A 10,930-nucleotide genomic window follows, 5' to 3' on the forward strand; every position below is an offset into this window, starting at 1 on the left:
GAACAAGAAGTGCAAAGGGCCTGTGGTAGGACTGGGCTTCCAAGAATAGGAAGAAAGCCAACATGGCCAGCCCAGGGGGAGGGAAGGAGGGGAGATCAGAGTTGATCATCTGGAGCCAGGGTAGAGGGCCTCGTGGACAGGATTGCAGAAAGAGGAGAGCTTGTGAGGGTACCCCCAGTTGCAGCCTGAACAGCTGAGCTGGTGGTGGAGCCATACGCTAAGAAGGGACAGCCTCCAAGATGACCCCATGATCCCTGTCTCCTGGTGTCTGCACCCCGTGTAATCCCCTCCCCTTGAGTGTGGGCAGGACCTTGTGACTCATTTATAACAACAGAGTAAGACAAAGGTGATGGGATGTCACTTTCAAGATTAGGTCACACAAGACTGAGACTTCCCCCTTGGGAAGTCTTGGATGGCAGCTTGTGAGGGACCCTGAAGCAAAGAACCCAGAGAATCCAGACCCCATTCCTGACGCACATCTATGGTTTGCTGTTATTTTAAGCCCCCACATTTGGAGTAAAATTTGTTACACAGCAGTAAATCACTAGCCCAGCAGGTTTGGCCAGAGGTCGGGAGGCCAATCAGGAGCTACAGTGTTGGCCGTGTTGAAAAAAATTGTAACAGACATTTGCCTTGGGTGGGCCTCCCTCAATTGCAGAGCCTGAGACAAGGATCTGAGTGCAGGTACTTTATGAGAGGCGGATCCTAGAAAGCATGAGTGGAGAAGCTGGGAAGTGAGGTGGGGAGGGGTAGGCAGCAAATACAGAGACTTTGAACGTGTACATTACTTCTGCAGACACCGGGACTCAGCCCCACCCCCCCTACCCTCCAGGAACCTCTGAGAGACTGTGTAGGACATGCACCTCCATTATCCCACAAGAGGGGTGAGGGAGCTGGGGTACTGACCCGCCGAAACTGGTGGAGGTTTGGTCCCAGGATGTCAGTTCCCTCCCAGTTCCGACCTGCATCCACAGGGGCCATAGAAAGCCCAAAACATCATGGGTGTTTACGGGGGGGGGGGGGGGGAGCAGGGGACTAGAGTAAGGTGAGTGAGGCATACATTGATTTTCCCCTTTGCCTCAGGCTCCCGTAGGTCTCAGCACATCACTGTGACTGATCCTATCTTCACTTGAAATTTTCCTATTTTATTTTATCATGGATATTTTGCATTAATTTTGATTATTTAAAGCAGTGCATTAGAACGGTATTCATCTTTTAAAAATTTTTTTAATGTTTCATTTTTGAGAGAGAGAGAGAGAGAGAGAGAGAGAGAGAGAGCAGGGGAAGGGCAAAGAGAGAGGGAAACACAGAATCTGCAGCAGGCTCCAGGCTCTGAGCTGTCAGCTCAGAGCCTGACGTGGGGCCCTAACCCATTAACCATGAGAACATGACCTGAACCAAAGTCAGACACTTAACCGACTGAGCCACCCAGGTGCCCCAGAACAGTCTTCATGTTGACTGTTTGAGTTCTTTGGCACCCCCTTAAGTTTTGCTTTCTGAGGTGAGTGCTTCACTTCTTACCGGAGGTCCAGCCCTGGGGTTCACAGAAGAACCCCATCAGCATACCCAGGAAGGGACTCAGATGTCGGCTGCCGCCTCAGAATCAGGGCAGGCTCGGTTCCATTGCGGTAACAAGCGAGCCCCAGATCCTAGGGGCTTAAAACATCAGAGATCTGGGGGTGCCTGGGTGGCTCAGTCGGTTAAGCGTGGGACTCTTGATTTCGGCTCAAGTCATGATCCCAAGGTTGTGAGATCCAGCCCCACGTCCGTGCTCTGTGCTGACGGCACGGAGCCTGCCTGGGATTCTCTCTCCCACTCTCTCTGTTCTTCCCCCCACCGCGCATGTGTAATCTCTCTCTCTCACAAAAAAAATACACTTTAAAAAACAAATCACAGATCTTACTTCCCACTCGGCCACCGCACGGCACCCTGCAGGTTGCTGTAGCAGAAGGAAAAGAAATCAGCGCGGCGCACCGGCTTGTAAAGCTTCCGCCCGGAAGTGACACGTGTCATAGCCAGCTGCTCACATTTCATTGGCCAAAGCAAGTCACATGGCCACACAAGTGGGTGGGGCAGCGGTTTCTTTCCTTGTGCGGGGCGGGAAAGCGAGAATGGTGGTGACTGGCCCCAGTGGCCGTTGTAGCACCCCCGAGTGAGGCCCAGGGGGCAGCTGGGTGTCCGGGGCTAGGCGGGAAGGTCCAGGGAGGGACCGAAACGTAAAAGGCTTCCAAGTATAATTGGTATTGACTCACTGGGGGGCCTGTCCCAGATTCCTGACCCCTGGCAGGCCCATTGGGTTGGTGGGTCCAGCGGCAGCCCTGTCTTACCTTCTCTTCCTGGACTTGATTTATTTTTCAGCTGATTTCTTTATTTCGAGCGAGAGCGCGCGCATGCGCGACTTGGGGAGGGGCAAATTCAAGTTGGTGGCACCGCGCCGGCCAGTGCAGAGCCTGACACGGGGCTTGAACCCACGAACCTATAAGATCATGACCTGAGCCAGTATCACGAGTTGGATGCTTAACCGACTGAGCCACCAGGCGCCCCCTAGATTTTATTTGTTAAATGCGGTGAAATACCCATAGTCTAAGATTTACCACCCCAACCTTTTTTTTTTTTTGTACCACCCCAACTATCTTTAAGTGTCCAGCTCCATGGCATTAAGGACATTCACACTGTCGTGCAACCCACCGTCCATCCACAGAACTTGTTCATCTTCCCAAACTGAAACTCTGTCCCCATTACACACTGACTCCCCAACCAGTCCTCCTTCTGTCTCTGTGGAGGTGACCACTCTAGGGACCTCATACAAATAGAATCATATAGTATCTGTTTTTTTGTGACTGGCTCATTTCACTCAGCATATTGTGCTCAATGTTCGTCTAAGCTGTAGCCTGGGTTAGAATGTTCTTCCTTTCTTCCAAAAAAAAAATTATTTTTTTAATGTTTTTATTTATTTTTGAGACAGAGAGAGACAGAGCATGAGCAGGGGAGGAACAGAGAGAGTGGGAGACCCAGAATCCGAAGCAGGCTCCAGGCTCTGAGCTGTCAGCACAGAGCCAGACGCGGGGCTCGAACTCATGGACTGTGAGATCATGACCCGAGCCAAAGTCGGACGCTTAACCCACTGAGCCACCCAGGTGCCCCCCAAAAATTTTCAAGTGCTAAAAAACATAGACCATAAAACATCAGCTTAACCCTTTTCACATGTACCGCTCAGTCGGGTTAAGCATATCTGCGCTGTTGTGAAACCGACCTCTTCATCTTGAAAAAGGTTTCCATCCTTCTCATCTTGCAAAACTGAAATTCACTACCCACGGAACAACAGGGCCCCGTGCGCCTCTCTCCCCACCATCCTCCCACTCCCAGCAGCCACCATTCTACTTTCTGTTTCTATGAATGTGAATATACTTCCGTGACCTCATATAAGTGGAATCAGACAGTATTTGTCTTTCAGTGACTGGCTTTTTGCCTTCGGCATGATGTCGTCAAGGCTCGTATATGTCACAGCATGTGTCAGAATTTCCTTCCTTTTTAAGACTGAATACTATTCCGTTGTATGATTCTACGTGTTATTTATCCATTTGTCCGTTGATAGAAACTTCGGTTGCTTCTCCTTCTCGGCTATCGTGAATAATGCTGCTAGGAACACGGGTGTGCAACTTGCTCTTCCTTTCGAGTCTTTTGGGTAGACATACCCAGAAGAGGGATTGCTGGATCATGTGCTAATTCTACGTATGACCTTTTGGCCAGACTCTTGTCCACAGCGGCTGCACCAGTTCACACTCCCAATAACAGTCCACAAGGGTTCCCACGTCTCCACATCTTGGCCAAGACTTCTTATTATTTTTTTTAATAGTAGCCATTTGAGGGGTGCGAAGCGTCCACCTCTTGATTTCAGTTCAGGTCACGATCTCACAGTTCTGAGATCGAGCCCCCGCACTCAGCACAGAGCCTGCTTACGATTCTTTCTCCCTCTGCCTCTCCCCTCTCTCTAAAATTAATTAAAAAAAAAAAAAAAAAGGGAGGGCGCCTGGGTGGCTCAGTCGGTTGAGCATCTGACTTCGGCTCAGGTCATGATCTCGCAGTTCTTGAGTTTGAGCCCCACGTCGGGATCTGGGCTGACAGCTCAGAGCCCGGAGCCTGCTTTGGATTCTGTGTCTCCCTCTCTCTTTGCCCCTCCCCCATTCACACTCTGTCTCTCTCTCTCTCAAAAAAACCCCAAACCATTAAAAATTAAAAAAAAAAAAATAGTAGCCATTTGAAATACTGCAGGAGGTACGTTGCTGTGGTTTTGATGTACATTTCCCTGGTGAGTAGGGATGTCGAGCATCTTTTGGTGTGCTTGTTGGTCATTGGGGGATTTTTAGCGACTCTGTTTCACAGAAACCTCACGACGTGGGGGCCAGTCTCCTTGCCAATGCCACGGCTGCCTGGCCCCGTGGGCAACTGAACAGCCTGCGGCGTCCCCAGGACTGACTCCTTGGGCTGGGCAGAAGCTGGGGGAGAGAAGCAGGTGCCACTGAACTGCGCCACTGAACTTGGTCACTGGGCACAAGACCGGGGGCCAGGGAGATCCCCTGTGACACCCTTGCCCCCAGACACGGGGGGCCAACCTGAAATGTTCTCAGACAAGTCCCTCCTCGGGCCACTCAGAAGAAAATGATGCTGTCTGTCCAGAGGGGCCCTCTCTTCCTGGCTCCCAGTAGCAGCACAGAGGACACTTTTGGCCCAGGGGGCTTCCCACCTGCACACAGAACCCAGGCGAGCCACCCTTCCCTAACCTCCTACACCAGGGAGCTACCTGGCAGCTCAGAAACACCGTCCATTCCTCTCTCTGTGGGCCGCAGATTGTTCCTTCGATCAACTTGCTTCTCCTTTCCTTCCTTTTAATTCTTAAATGAATTTCTTTTGAAAGTAACCTTTCTGCCCTAGCCACAAAAGGAAAGCCGAGCCACGTCCAGAAGTAGAAAGCAGCAGAAAGAAAGAGCTACATCGGTAGGGGTGGAGGCGGGTGATAGTAAATCCGGTTAAGGCTGCTGCCTGTGGAAGGTTCAGGGCTAAGACTAGGATGGGGACAGGGAGGCACCCAGGGGCAAAAGTTAGGGGGTCGCTGGTTCTCAGGGTTAGGCCTGCACTCCTAGGAACCTGAGAGCCATGGCCTCGCCCTCTAGTTCAGCGGTGGAGCAAAGGGACCGCTCTTTCTGTTGAAAGAGAGAAAGAAGGAGGGAGGGGAAAGAGAGAGAGAGAGAGCGAGAAAGGAAGAAGAGAGAAAATGGCAGAAAGGAAAACGTATAAATGAAGACGAAAGAGATTACCGGGATGTTTAAAGTTGTGAAAGATACAGCCGCAATAAACACGACTTTGACATTCATCCATGAAACCGTTGCTGAACAGGTGCTGTTGTTGAAGGGGCGGGGGACACAGCCCTGGCTGTAGCAGGTGCACAGGAAGGAGGCGGGACAGTGAACGGTGGAAACCAGCGGAGGGTCCGGGTCCCCCAAGGGCTCAGCAGAGTCCATTGGAAACGAGGGGACAGGAGAGAAGCCATGTGGGGTTGACGGTGCTCTTCTAACTGATCAGCTGCCATGCCTTGCTGGGTATTAAGCATGTTGAATATCACCTCTGACTTCATTGCTCGCTGTGCACAATCTCACCCCATTACCTCTCCGGCCTTATCGCCCCTCCCCTCCCCTCCCCTCTCACTCATTTAGCTTCAGCCACACCGGCCTCCTCGCCGTTCCACCCCAGGCCCGCTCCTGCCTCAGGGTCTTTGCACAGTCTGTCCCCTCTGCCTGGAGCCCTCTTCCTCAGATAGCTTCACCGCCCCTCCTTCCTCACTTCCTTCAGGTCCTTCCCCAAATGTCACCTTCTTGGTGAGGCCTTCCCCAACTGCCCTATTTAGTTTGGGCAACCCCCAGCACGACCCTCCGTTGTCAGCCTGCTTGATTTTCTCGTCCTTAACGACCTCCACGGCCTTCTCTGGGACAGTCTTCTTTGGGACAGGATGTCGGCCCCACAGGGCAGAGGTGTGGACTGACTTCTTCACACCCGCACCTCTGGTGCCTGTCAAGCAGTGTTTCCCGAGTGAATGTATGACTGTCAGGTCTGTAAGAGGAGGAGGGTCGTGCCTGCTTCCTCTCAAGGCAGTGGAAAGGTGAACCGAGGCGGTGGGGGAGGGGGGTGCTGGGAGTCACGAAGGAGAGGCTGCGACAGGAAAGATACCCGGGGTGGGGGGTGGGGGGGGGACACTGCCCCAGACCACTCAGGATTTTTTTTTACGTTCAGGTAAGGCTGCCACGACATAAAATTAACCACTGAAGAGTGAATCCAATGGTGCTGAGCACATTCACGATCTTGTGCAACCACCACCTGGGTCCACGTCGTAACAACGATCAGAACTTCCTTTTCTGTGACTGAGTAACATTCCATCATGTGGCTGCGCCACGCTTTGGTGATTCCTTCCCCCGCCGATGGGCCCTTGGGTCATTTCCCCCTCAATTTGTTGGAGTCCCTGGCTTCGGTTCTCTCGGGCACGTACCTAAGAGCAGAATTGCTGGGTGTCGGGGCAACTCTGCCTAACGTCAGGAGGGGCCAAACAGTTCCCCAGTGTGGTGAAGGGAGACCCCAATCTGACAGGGGAAACTGAGGCATGGGGAGACGTTGATGTGGGCGGTCAGCCTGAACCCTCTTCCTCTCCCGCCCTGCGCCACCTTGGGGGGCCCCCGTTGCTGGCGCCCTGGAGACGGAACCCACCCTCCCTGGGCATGGTCAGCCCGCGGCCCCCCACCCCCCGAAGCCCTTGCGGGATGGCGAAGAAGCTGAGAGCCGGGAGGAAGAGGTGGGCAAGCCCCTGACTGTCGCCCAGCGCTCCCAGCTCTTGCTGTAGGGCTTCCTGTTGGTGGCTTCCAGCTTCTACCCACACCACCCACTGCCAGCCCCACTGCTTCTCAGCACTGCTTTCCAGCCCCCTGCACCGTCTCTAACCGCTTCTCATGAAAGCCTTTAAACATTTAAAAAAATTTTAACGTTTATTTAGTTTTGAGAGACAGAGACAGAGCACAAGCAGGGGAGGGGCAGAGAGAGAGAGAGAGAGGGGGACGCAGAACTCGAAGCAGGCTCCAGGCTCCGAGCCAGCTGTCAGCACAGAGCCCGACGCGGGTCTCGAACTTACAAACCGCGAGATCATGACCTGAGCCGAAGTCGATGCTGCTCAACCGATGGAGCCAGCCAGGGGCCCCAAAGCCTTCAAAGATTTTTAAATTTCCAAAGGAAAAACATTTACAAGGCCTCAGGTTCCCAGAATCGATGACAGATCATTGTCGTGGCCATCAGTCTACTCATGACCCACTTTAATTTACTTTATGCATTAATTTTTTTAATTCCATAAGGCACACCTAGGGCCCCCCGCCCCCGCCGTGAGCTGGGACGTGACCCTGCTCCCTCCCTCCACCACCCTGTTCTGTTTCTTATTCTCTCCCCATTTGCTTTTTTATTTTTATTTATTTTAAATGTTTTATTTATTTTGAGAGCGAGAGAGAGAGCAGGGAGGGGCAGAGAGAGAGAATCCCAAGCAGGCTCTGCACTTAGTGTGGAGTCCGTTTGCTTTCTTTTAAAGTGTTCTTATGATGGGGCACCTGGGTGGCTCAGTCGGTTAAAGTGTTCTTATGTATGTTTATATGCCGAGCCCTTACCTTGTTTCATTTCCTGTGTGTGAGCTTTATGACGAAGGTGGCTTTCACGGGGGGCTTTGGGCACTGCTTTTTTCCTCAGGCTCCTACCACAATCACATCGTGCACTTTTCAGTATATCCCGATTTGATTTGTCAGTTATACCGCAGGAGAGCTGGAAAAAAATCCTGCTATGAGAGTCATACTCTCCATCGACTGAGCCAGCCAGGTGCCCCTCAATTTTTTTTTTTAATTAAGAAAGGAGCATGTTGGGGCGCCTGGGTGGCTGAGTCCGTTAAACGACCAACTCTTGATTTCAGCTCGGGTTATGATCTCACGGTTTGGGAGTTTGAGCCCAGCATCAGGCTCCGCACTGAGAGGGAGAGTGAGGAGACTGCTTGGGATTCTCTGTCTCTCCCTTTCTCTCTGCCCTTCCCCTGCTCGCATGTATGTGCCCTCTCTCTCTCTCTCTCTCTCTCAAAATAAATAGGGGTGCCTGGGTGGCTCAGTCGGTTGGGCGTCCGACTTCGGCTCAGGTCATGATCTCACGGTCTGTGGGTTCGAGCCCCGCCTCGGGCTCTGTGCTGACAGCTCAGAGCCTGGAGCCTGCTTCGGATTCTCTGTCTCCTTCTCTCTCTGCCCCTCCCCCCCTCACGCTCTGACTCTTTCTCAAAAATAAATAAACATTAAAAAAAATTTCATAATAAATAAATAAATAAGCAAGCTTTAAAAAGAAAGAAGGAAAGGGGCGTGTTGCTAAGAGCCAGCCCCTCTCATGGCCCGCCTTGCTTCTCTCACTGGCTGTATGAAACTCCAATCCCTTTAGACGGTTGCTGAACCCACTAAGCTTCCGTCAAAGTCTTAATGGCCGGGGTGTGAAGGTGCTGCTTTAAAGAATCATTGACGTCTCGGGCTTTAAGCAGCTTGTCTCTCACGTCCCCCTCACTTCCCTAAACCTTGGCGACTGCTGGGAAGGCGTGAAGCTGGGGACGCTTTGGGGTTCAGCTGTGCCCCTGAGAAGCTCCCTGGGTTCCAGGGCCACCTCCTGCCTGGCTAGCTCGGCAGCTGCTTATAAACCGGCTATTTATAGCTCCACCCCCCCCCCCGCCCCGTCACGGCCCCCCCCCCAGGCCACCAGTGAAGTCAGACCGATGGGGAAGGGGAAATGGGTTACGAGCTGAAGTCTGTTTGCGGCTTATGGGTGCCTGTGCCATTTCCTGGGGGCCTTTGTTTCCTAGAAGAGCCAAGAACACTGAAGTGACAGCTACACCCACCTGCCTTACCCCAGTGGGTCTTGGGGTGGAAGAGGTGGGAGAACGGGGCGCTGGGGACAGCGGGCACAGACGCGTGCCCTCTTCCTGGGCCTGGAACGCATGCGTGCCCGCCGTTTGCAGGCGTCCCAGCCTCTTGTCGCCCTGGGCTGTGGCTGTGGCCGTGGGCAACTCCATCGCGTCTCTCTCTGTGTACCCCCATCCAAGCGGACAAACTGCTCCCCCCCCAAGACCGCCCACAGCCTCAGCCCCAGGAGACAGAGGCCCAGGGAGTCTCGGGGGGCCCAGGCCAGGGAGGCACACGTGCAGTGGTGGCCTTCACTCCCACTCCGCCCCAGGGCTGAGGCCCCAAATAGCTTGGCGTCTATATTTAGAAGTTTGCTCAGCGGTGCCAGGGAACTATAAATATGGCCCAACTTAGCGCTGCCTCCTAACTCCCCAGGCTGGGCTGGGCCGGGCTCTGCACCGGGAGCCCCTAGGCAGGTGGATGCTGGGGGTCCCGGCCCTGGCGAATCCAGGTGTCCAGCCTGCAGGAGGAGACAAAGGGCCCATTGTCGGGCCTGCCCTGGTTTGGGGGGTCAGGGTCGGCCGGTGGCCTCCCACTTTCTTCCCTGGCTTCCTGGCTCTGGGACAGCTGTCTGGCCTCACAATAGCTGTGCCGCCCTGCCGGAGCCAGCAGCCGGGCTCATCCGCGTGGGGGCTGGCCCGGCCCCTTCCTCTGCCATTGTCTCCCAGGCAGGGGGCTTCCTGTCAGCCCCCCTCCACCCAGAGACCCCATCTGACCCCCTACCTCAGCATGAGCTTGAGCTTGCGTGGGTGCTGGGCATAGGCAGGTAGCACAAGAAACCCGGAGGCAGGACACTGGGGACGCTTGTCTCCCTCCCCACCGCAGCGAAGAGAAGGGGGAGCGCTAACAGCCACAGCCGTTGTTCATGGAGCGTCCACTCCCAGCTACGCCCCTGCGATTATGACCCTCTCTTTTATGACCCTCACCTGCGCTTGGGCCAGGTTCCGACCGTTTCACAGACGAGGAAACTGAGGCCCAGGGACATCACCTCCCCAAGACCACACGATCCAAAAGAGGAAGAGATCGGGTTTGTCCAGGACCTCTGATATGAGATGGGGGTGCCCTGTGGACTGTGCAAGTCAGTTCACCGCTCCGTGCCTCAGTTACCCTATCTGTCAAATGGAAATCACAGCACCTGCCTTCTAGGGCTATTGGGAAGAAAAGTGAGTTCAATCCCTGTAGCACGCTTAGGAGTGGGCCAGGTATACAGTAGGCGCTGGATGAGTGCCATCTTCCACCACGATTTGTTACTGTTGTAGCTATAATAATAAAAAATATATATAGACCACAAAACGGTACAATACAATATAAAGAGTATTATTATTATTATTATTGGTTGAATAATCCTGGCTCGGCCACCTCCTAGCTGAGGAATCTCGTGCCGGTGGCCCAACTGTCCAGGGGCCAGTTCCCCATCTGACAAATAGGGACCCACGTCCCTGCCTCCCTGTTGTGGAACAGAGGTCACAAGATTGTCCGGGGGTCTGCCAAATAGGTCAGCGGGGCTGGAGCCTCAGGGCAGAGGGAAGGGGGAGAAACAACTTGACGCCCCAGCAGGGGCCAGATCAGGAAGCCCGAAGGGGTTCTCCGTCAGTGGGGGGCAGTGACAGCGGCCTGTGTGGGGTGTTACTAAGTCTATGGGGTGCAGGCCCTGTGCCAGCACTGCAGAGACACAAACAGACCAAAGTCCTGACCCCTGAGCAGAGAGTCTAGTGGGGCCCAGACAGTAAATAAGGTAAGTAGGTATATTCCATGATGGGAGTTGGTGAGAATCGAGAAAACAGGGAGGAGGTGGGGTGCTGAGGACGGTAGGGGTTACATTTGGACTTGAGGGCTGGGTCAGGAAATTGAGCAAAAACATGGAGGGGAGGAGGGAGGGAGCCTTGAGGTCATCTAGGGTAAGAATGCTCCAGGCTGCAGCAACA

This window comes from Herpailurus yagouaroundi, unplaced genomic scaffold, assembly GCF_014898765.1.
Source record: "Herpailurus yagouaroundi ecotype Mexico unplaced genomic scaffold, PumYag 200, whole genome shotgun sequence".
Classification (NCBI taxonomy): domain Eukaryota; kingdom Metazoa; phylum Chordata; class Mammalia; order Carnivora; family Felidae; genus Herpailurus; species Herpailurus yagouaroundi.